Here is a 9,733-nt window from a genome sequence, read left to right on the forward strand (position 1 = left end):
GCCTGCCTATGAAGGCTGCCAATGTTACACCAGAAGACGCCCTGGATAGGAAGAAGTGGAGGAAGGCATGCAAAATAGCGGACCCTGCATCGCGGGATATAAACTGCTAGGAAGAAGAAGAGATGTTTTGGCCTCACAGAGAATCATAATAATGATGGTTTTAAAGTATGAACTATTAGCTTTTTAAGTTCAACATCTCAGGAGCAAAGAGCTCACATCGGTAAACTGGGGCAATGCTTTGTCTCAGGCTATACTCTGACATTTCAGCACATGCAGTAACTTAAAAAATAATGCACTCCATTTATTTTCATAAACTTAAAAGTAATCAATGTAAAATACAAAAGAGAAGCACTGGTTTGAGGAAGCTGCCATGCTGCCCCCCCCCCCCCCCCCATCTTGAATACAGTCACGGCACAAAGTGGACATCACCTTTTCACCTAATTGTGTTTTTGTAGAAACCAGCTACATACGTAGTATTCCTTCTCCTCCCTCATTTCCACCTCATCCACTTTGCCTTATGTGAAGCTGAAATCAGGACTCTAAAACATGAAACCATGCATAAACATGTTTATTCTATTTCATTTTTTATTATTACTATTTCTCATTCCCGATACTGTAGTAATACTTGTTGTCAGCAGATTAGACCTGCTACCCTTGTGTAACCACTGACTCATCTTAAATAGTTTAGGACAGCCAAACTAGGGACCAGTTGCTAGGTTCGGCAGGGCTACAATAGAAAGCAAGGCGAATGCAGAATGAAATGGCTGGAGACCGGAATTTGAGCAGCAACAGTTATTATTTTGCACAAAAATGAAATAAACAAGACACAAATTCCACATTGACAGTAGTAGTGATAGTAACAATAACAATAATAAGAATAAGCCGGCAAAACAAAAATAACCCCAAAAATAGTCGTTTGAGCTCAATATTCAATTGTCTTTTTGTCTTTGGTCATTTGTCGAGTCAAAAATTCTTAGTCTAGTTCTTGTTCTCTTTCGTTTGTGGTTTGTGTGTTACCACTTGGAAGTCTCCATCGAGGAAGAAGAGTAAGTTCCTCTGCAAAGTTCAGTCTGGGCTCAGGCTCGCCATCTCCATCCGGAGAGAATCCATTGGAATCCAAAATCTTAGTTCCTTCCACACGGACAAGGGAAAAAAACCTAGCCTGCACAACAATATTAACATTATTGTACACAGCCAGCTCCGTTTCTTCTCTTGTATCACAGCTATAGCTTTAGTTCTTTATCTCTTTTCACATTTCTTTCACATTACCACAGTAATACATTACATGCATGCTTTGAATATATCTCTCGTTATACATGAAATTATTTTAACCATGTAAACAACAAATGAATTTCTTGTTCTCTTTTAACCATGAAATTATGATTAATAGGTATAACCAGCAAGATAATACATTTTTCCAATCATCCTTCGAGTATGCTAAACAAATCCTACCACAACCGCATTTCAACCGTTTTTAAACAGCAAATTACCACTCGCGAATCGGTATGAACAGAAGAAACAACTTTTAGCAACAGACTAACACATTATTAACTTTTCAAACCCATGGGCTAAACTCACCAAAATGTTAGAAAATTCCGCACGAGCTATCCGTGACCTGTCTCATCTATTTCCACGTGCGAAAAGATCTAGCTCATGTGAAATGATGGTCTGGTGTTTCGGAAGACGAGGCTAAAACCACCTTCAACCAATGAAAAAGGCATTTATCCCTTGTGATCCAGCAACAGAAAATAAAGTTTGCTAGAGGATCACACTTCCTTTTTTCAAAATAAATGTTTCTTTTCAAAATAAAATAATGAAAATACATTTATACAATCAAAACGAAAACAAGAAAAAAAAATAACAAAAGGTAGTTTTCTCTACTGGGTTACACTCTCCCCAGCTAAATGTCATGCACGTCTCGTTGCATGTGTAGCCAGTACTGTCCCTCTGTACTGTTTAGGGACTCAGAAAAGGCTATGCTCAAACCCTGGAAAAGTGATTTCACAACAGTAACTAGAGGGTTTCCTAAATCAGGATAATCAAGTCTTTTAGGTGGATGTCTGATTCTTGTTGACTGTCTTACTGGTTGAGTTGTAATGGGATCACAACTGTCCATCTCATCAGGTGAGTTAACAGGCTGGTTTCCTGGTTCTTTAACCAAATCCTCAGGTGATTCATCCAATACGGTTCCCGTTCCATTGTCCACAGGATCGTCAATTCCAATCTCATCTCCATCTGGTAAGTTTTCAACAAGCACATGATTGGTAAGTTCGTCTTTGCTTGCATCTTTATCCATATTCAGCTCCTTGTTGCTAGCAATTTCAGAAAGGTCACAATCAGGTAAGTTTGTAATGTCTGGTTCATGAGAAGGTTTTGGATATTCATGTACAGTAGTAAATCTGGTTATTTCTTCACATGGGGAATCATCAACCCATTGAATGAAAAGTTCATTGTCAAGTTCCATTGATTCTTCATCCTCATTGCTTTCTGTGACAACGGTTTGACGCGTTTTAGGACGGTGAACCTGCTGTGGCTCAGATGTGTCTGCGGTGGCAACCGGGAGGAAACTGCAGGGAAGCAACAGGTCTCTGTGTAAAGTTCGGGAGGGACCTTGCTTGGACTCGGGTTTAACAGTATAAACGGGTAGGTCGCCTGCACGTTTGACTACCACATGGATGTCTGCCTCCCATTTATCAGCAAGTTTATGCTTGCCACGCAGCCGCACGTTTCTAACTAAAACCCGGTCCCCAGGTTCAAGTTCTGAAACAGTTATTTTGCGATCAAATCTGGCCTTATTCTTGTCTGCCACTTTTTGTGCGGTTTGAGAAGCTAACCTATAGCTTTCCTCTAGCCGTTTCTTGAGACTTTCAACATATTGCGAATGTGTCACTTTTTGATCTTTGCTGAGAGGAAGTCCATATGCAAGATCAACAGCTAATCTGGGTTTTCTGCCAAACATCAACTCGTAGGGTGTAAACCCTGTTGCATCACTACGGGTGCAATTGTACGCATGTACTAATGGCATAACATAGTCTTTCCAGTGAGACTTTTGTTTGGATTCCAGTGTTCCTAACATACTAAGTAGTGTTCTATTAAATCGTTCAGTAGGGTTACCACGTGGGTGGTACGGGGTAGTTCTTATTTTCTTTATCCCAGAGATCTCACACAGATCTTTTATCAGTTTTGCCTCGAAATCAGGACCCTGATCGCTGTGCAGGCGCTCAGGTATGCCGTAGTGGACAATGAACTGGTCCCACAGGCACCTGGCGACCGTTCGTGACTTTTGATTAGAGGTGGGCAACGCGAGGGCAAACTTAGTGAAATGATCGGTTATCACAAGGATATCCCGTGTGTTGCTACTGTCTGGTTCTAGACTGAGAAAATCCATACAGACGAGTTCTAAAGGTCTGGTTGTTGTTATGTTGACCAGTCTAGCTGCTTTTTCAGGGGGACTCTTTCTCCGTATACAACGATCACATGTTTTCACTTTCTGCTCAACCTGTGTCGCCATGCGTGGCCAATAGAATCGGGTTCTGACCAGATCAAGGGTTCTGTCGATACCTAAGTGGCCCATGTCATCATGCAAACTTTGGAGCACTGAAGCTCTGAGCTCCTCAGGAAGAACAAGCTGGTGGGTCACCTGGTCTCCATCTTGTCTTTTTCTGTATAACACCTCATTGTGCATTTCCAACCGATTGAGTTCCCTAAGCAAAAGAGGGAGATCTGGGAGTTCTTTTCTAACAGTCGGTGGAGGTGTCTGACCATGTTCGATTTGTTTGATAACTTGGCTGATTGTCGAGTCTGCTCTCTGCTTATCCTTAATTTCTGATTGGGACAAGGCAGGGATGGTTGGTAAGCCATGATGTTCTTCTGAAACATAGATGTCTGGAATCGCATCAGCTGAGAGGGTAAGCGATTCTACAAGTGTAACACCACTATCCTGACAATCATCACTGACTTTTACAAGGTGATTTTGACAGATTGCTTGGACAACATCACTATCTACAAGCTTTATGGTGTCAGTGGTGTCAGTGTCAGCTAGGTGACGCTCTACAAATTGGCTTACACGCTCCTGCTCTTTCCTGGACTGGACATCATTTACGAGTTCTCCATGAGGACGTCTAGACAACCCATCTGCGTCTAGGTTGTGCTTGCCCGCTCTATACTGTAACTTAAAGTTGTAGTTAGATAAAGCGGCAAGCCACCTATAGCCAGTGGCATCTAACTTAGCAGAGGTCAATATGTATGTGAGTGGGTTACTATCTGTAACCACAGTGAACTGACCACCATACAAATAATCGTGAAACTTTTCAGTCACTGCCCATTTGAGTGCTAAAAATTCCAACTTGTGGGCTGGATATCGTGCTTCACTTCTTGATAACCCACGACTGGCAAAAGCTATGGCTCTGAGCTGACCCTCCTGCTCCTGGTAGAGTGCTGCACCTAAGCCAGTAGTACTGGCATCGGTATGGAGCACATAAGGCAGCTTCGAGTCTGCAAAGCCTAAGACGGGGGCTGACGTTAGCTTTTCAATGATGGAGTCAAAAGCTTTTTGACACTCTGCGGTCCATCGGTCCTCAAATGGCAGTTTGGGATCAAAGTAGGTCTGGTTGGGTTCTTTGGACTTTGATTTCTTACGTAGTGGTGGGTAACCACGAGTGAGGTCATTGAGTGGGCGTACTATGGACGAGTACCCTTTTACAAAACGTCTGTAGTACCCCGAGAACCCCAGGAAAGATCTTAGTTCTTTGAGATTCTTGGGCCGTGGCCAGGTCTTTAGGGCCTGAATCTTTTCGGGATCTGTCTCAACTCCGCTTTCAGAGATTACATGCCCAAGATACCGAACTGTGGTTTGGAAAAATTTACATTTTTCCAGCGATAACTTCAGGCCATACTCTTTAAGGCGATGGAGTACCCGCATAAGTCGGCGTTCGTGTTCTTCCAAACTATCTGAGAAGATGATGAGATCATCTAAAAAGACGAGCACTTCATGTAAGTTCATATCACCAACACAGCGCTCCATCAGCCGCTGGAAGGTGCTTGGGGCGTTGGTTATGCCCTGCGGCATGCGGTTAAACTCCCAGAACCCAAGCGGTGTCACAAACGCGGTCTTTTCTTTGTCTGCCTCCTCAACTTCTATCTGGTAATACCCAGATTTCAGATCGAGGACCGTGAACCACCTGGATCCTGAAAGGGCAGAGAATGTCTCTTCCAGATTTGGAAGTGCGTAAGAGTCTTTTATTGTTTGCAAGTTCAGCTTGCGAAAGTCTATACATAGACGCACATCATTGTTCCGCTTTCTCACCACAACAATGGGAGACGAGAAAGGTGATTGAGACTCTCTTATCACACCTGCAGCAAGCAGCTCCTGCAGGTGTTTCCGGACAGCCTCAAGATCTTGAGGGTGTATAGGGCGTGCACGGTGCTTGAAGGGAGTCGGATCATTAAGCTTGATGGAATGTTTCACCTTGTTCGTACACCCAAAGTCAAGATCATGAAAAGCGAATACTTCCGGAATGTCATTGAGTTGCTTGGTTATCCTCTCTTTCCATTCATGTGGAATCGGAGAGTCACCAAAATTGAAATTCAGCGGTGTCTTACTTGTGGCTGACTCATTAACACTGGTGACATTATGCTGGGACATGATACAATGGAAAGCTCCCAGCTCTGCAATGACACAAGTAGACGGGATAGTAACATCTTGTTCTGTTTCATTTGTAATCATAACAGGCACTTTGTGTGGAGCTCGGGAAGGAAGTGTTATCAAGCAAGTTTTAACACAAAGGCCACCAGGCAAGGAAGACTGAGAGGGGTGTTCAACTATGGCACACGTGTCTGCTGCAGTACAATGAACGTTAGCAGATCCCTCTAAAACTACTGTTTGGCCTGCTGGAACTACAACTGTAGCCTTGCCTGACAGGGTAACTAACCCAATGCTCCCATCTTTGTTCTGTGTATGTCTTAGTTCTAGAGTTTTCAACAGGGCTCTAAACCCGCAAGGACTAGGTAAGTAGTCAGAAGTCTTAAGGTCCAAAAATTTTTCATAAAGGACATCAAGCGTGTTTGTTCCCACCAACACTGGGGTCTGACTGTTTGGATGAGTGTCTGGAACAACAAGAGCTAAGGTTGGTATGTCCATCTCTGCATCTAAGAAGTCTTTTGGAAAAGTAATGCATGTCTCTATATAACCCAAATAGGGGACGGGCTGACCTGCAGCACCCTCCACTTCCAAAAGATCATAGAGTGGGTTAAGATTTTGATCTGGAAAGTTCTGTTTGTAGAACGACTCAGCGACTGTGGTCACTTGTGACCCTGAGTCCAGGAGACAATTTACATTAACGCCAGAAATGCTAACTACTGCTGTGCATTTAGAGCCAACCAACCCTTTTGGCAGACTATACTTCTGTGGCTTAGTGACAGATTGCTTACAGTTAGCATGTTGCATGTACTTAGTGGGACATGATCGCCTGGCTGCAGTCTCCATTTGCCCCGCAATAGAGACTGTTTTCAGTTTAACTGTTCCTTAGTGGCTGGAGGGTTCTCAACCTCCCATTTCCTCTGTTTCTCTTTAAACAGTTTGCGCTTTTCAGCAACTAGGGCTGGGTTTGGTTCATTTTCACAGTTTGGCTTGATGTGGCCATCTTCTCCACATTGGAAACAGTACCACGGTTTGGGTGGGATACTTTGAGTTTTAACTGTTCGTTCTGAGCGCTCCTTGCTCACTTTGTCTGGCTTTCGGTTTTCTTTAGACTTGGTATGGGAGGCATATCTGGAATTCTGCGCTTTTGATTTCGCGGTCAGCTGCACCAGTTGGGCCTGGAGCTCTGCAACTTGCTTTGAGAGTTCTTTAATTGAGCTTAAGGTGGTTGTGTCTTCATTTTCGTCTAAGCAGCCTTTGACTGTTTGGAGGTGGTATGTCGCTTTTTGTTTCGTGATGTTCAAATGTTGCTTCATTCGCATTGTTTTGGTAGCATTTTGGTCTTCTTCTGTGCGTAATAAGAGAAGCAACTCAGGAAAAGATGGGGGGTTTATCCGTTTTTGTTTTAGTTGAAGTGCGTTTAAAAGGGAATCATCCCAGCAACCACGACAGAACTGCGTGACAAGGAGTCTGTCAACATCATTGCTTAAAGCACCACCCCGTTTTACAGTGTGAGTTAAAGCTACCTGAAGGCGTTGTACGTATGACGACGGTTTCTCACCTGGATTTTGGAAGGTGTCAAGAAATTTGGCGTAAAGCTCTCCACCATCTTGAACTGTCCCATAGGCAGAATCCAACATTTGAAGGTAGTCTGCAGGTGAGCTGTCTGGGTTCAAGTGCTTAACTACGTCAGCTGCCGGGGGTAAGAGAGACTCAAGAATCTTTCGCGATTGTTGCAGTTGCGACATGGAAGTGTCACTCAAGATTAGTTCAGCACTGGAACGCCAAGTATCATAATCTGGCTCATAGGTTGGCCGGGGGTCCTTGCCAGAAAAAGCTCTGAGTTTTTGTGAAAAATGTTGCACTGAATGATCATCTCTTCTCACAATGTGCTCAACTACTACACGCTGCACCTCAGGAGGGTTTAAATCAGGTGCAGGTATGGTGGGTACACTATGAGCTGGGTTTCTTGCAGTGTGATTTGACTGGTTCGATTGCTGTGCACCATCAACACTGGGTTCAACAGCTAAAGGCTGAAACTCAGCCAAGGGAGATTCAGGTAAGTCAATTTGCTCTGATTGATCATGTTCAGGCTCTTTGATTGATTCAGCTATCTGTGACATCATGTCTTTCAGAACATCTGCAAACCCTCGGCCGCTCATCTTGGCTAGGTTTTTTAACTCAGTGAGATATGACTTGGTTGTATCATTCCCCACACATCGCGTGTATACGCTTGCAAGAGACTGTATTCTATACTTAACCCCGCTATCGGATATGTGGTTGTAAGGTAACGGCTCAAGAGCATCAACAGCAGTACCTGAATTGTACTCAACAACAACACTCGAGATAAACTCAGATTTACCATCATCTACCTTTAAGACTCTTGAGATTGACCCATACTGTTTTAGGAATTCAGTCACCTCATCAATTTGCTCATCTCCAGCTATTTCGCTCACGATCACCGAATTTGGGACTTTAACAGATTCACGTTCAACAAGACGGTCCATTTGGGGTGCGTTATATACTTGTAATCACATGAGACAAAGCCTCCTGGCTGGCTCGCCAAGACTTACTGTAACCACTGACTCATCTTAAATAGTTTAGGACAGCCAAACTAGGGACCAGTTGCTAGGTTCGGCAGGGCTACAATAGAAAGCAAGGCGAATGCAGAATGAAATGGCTGGAGACCGGAATTTGAGCAGCAACAGTTATTATTTTGCACAAAAATGAAATAAACAAGACACAAATTCCACATTGACAGTAGTAGTGATAGTAACAATAACAATAATAAGAATAAGCCGGCAAAACAAAAATAACCCCAAAAATAGTCGTTTGAGCTCAATATTCAATTGTCTTTTTGTCTTTGGTCATTTGTCGAGTCAAAAATTCTTAGTCTAGTTCTTGTTCTCTTTCGTTTGTGGTTTGTGTGTTACCACTTGGAAGTCTCCATCGAGGAAGAAGAGTAAGTTCCTCTGCAAAGTTCAGTCTGGGCTCAGGCTCGCCATCTCCATCCGGAGAGAATCCATTGGAATCCAAAATCTTAGTTCCTTCCACACGGACAAGGGAAAAAAACCTAGCCTGCACAACAATATTAACATTATTGTACACAGCCAGCTCCGTTTCTTCTCTTGTATCACAGCTATAGCTTTAGTTCTTTATCTCTTTTCACATTTCTTTCACATTACCACAGTAATACATTACATGCATGCTTTGAATATATCTCTCGTTATACATGAAATTATTTTAACCATGTAAACAACAAATGAATTTCTTGTTCTCTTTTAACCATGAAATTATGATTAATAGGTATAACCAGCAAGATAATACATTTTTCCAATCATCCTTCGAGTATGCTAAACAAATCCTACCACAACCGCATTTCAACCGTTTTTAAACAGCAAATTACCACTCGCGAATCGGTATGAACAGAAGAAACAACTTTTAGCAACAGACTAACACATTATTAACTTTTCAAACCCATGGGCTAAACTCACCAAAATGTTAGAAAATTCCGCACGAGCTATCCGTGACCTGTCTCATCTATTTCCACGTGCGAAAAGATCTAGCTCATGTGAAATGATGGTCTGGTGTTTCGGAAGACGAGGCTAAAACCACCTTCAACCAATGAAAAAGGCATTTATCCCTTGTGATCCAGCAACAGAAAATAAAGTTTGCTAGAGGATCACACTTCCTTTTTTCAAAATAAATGTTTCTTTTCAAAATAAAATAATGAAAATACATTTATACAATCAAAACGAAAACAAGAAAAAAAAATAACAAAAGGTAGTTTTCTCTACTGGGTTACACTTGCGTCTCAGGAGAGCAGACTGAGTGTCACTTAAGCAACAAAAACAGCTGGCTAACATCAAGCTAACATTATGGCAGCTAATGTTAGGCTCAAGTGTCCTAAAAATCACATGTTCCCTCTGGTAAACAGTTTGATTATAATCTCACATCAAATGACAGTTTAGTTGCCATGTCCACTTCAAAGATGTTTCACTAATGCCGATTAATAGCAGCTAACACCACCAAAACAGCAGCTCTTCACAACAGAAAAGTTCAGAATATCCTCAACAATTCATCTCACAATTACTG

General features: G+C 42.5%; 1 long non-coding RNA gene across 1 annotated transcript; it reads right to left on the minus strand.

Annotated features, from left to right (window-relative positions):
- Positions 1-777: 777 nt before the first annotated feature.
- Positions 778-9,255, minus strand: LOC113008210 (uncharacterized). Its single transcript, XR_013912599.1, has 4 exons — positions 9,133-9,255; positions 8,572-8,716; positions 2,084-2,235; positions 778-1,162 (listed from the first exon to the last, which is right to left on the minus strand). It is a non-coding gene; the product is annotated as an uncharacterized LOC113008210 (long non-coding RNA).
- Positions 9,256-9,733: the final 478 nt, after the last annotated feature.

The sequence above is a fragment of the Astatotilapia calliptera genome, chromosome 12, assembly GCF_964374335.1.
Source record: "Astatotilapia calliptera chromosome 12, fAstCal68.1, whole genome shotgun sequence".
NCBI lineage: Eukaryota > Metazoa > Chordata > Actinopteri > Cichliformes > Cichlidae > Astatotilapia > Astatotilapia calliptera.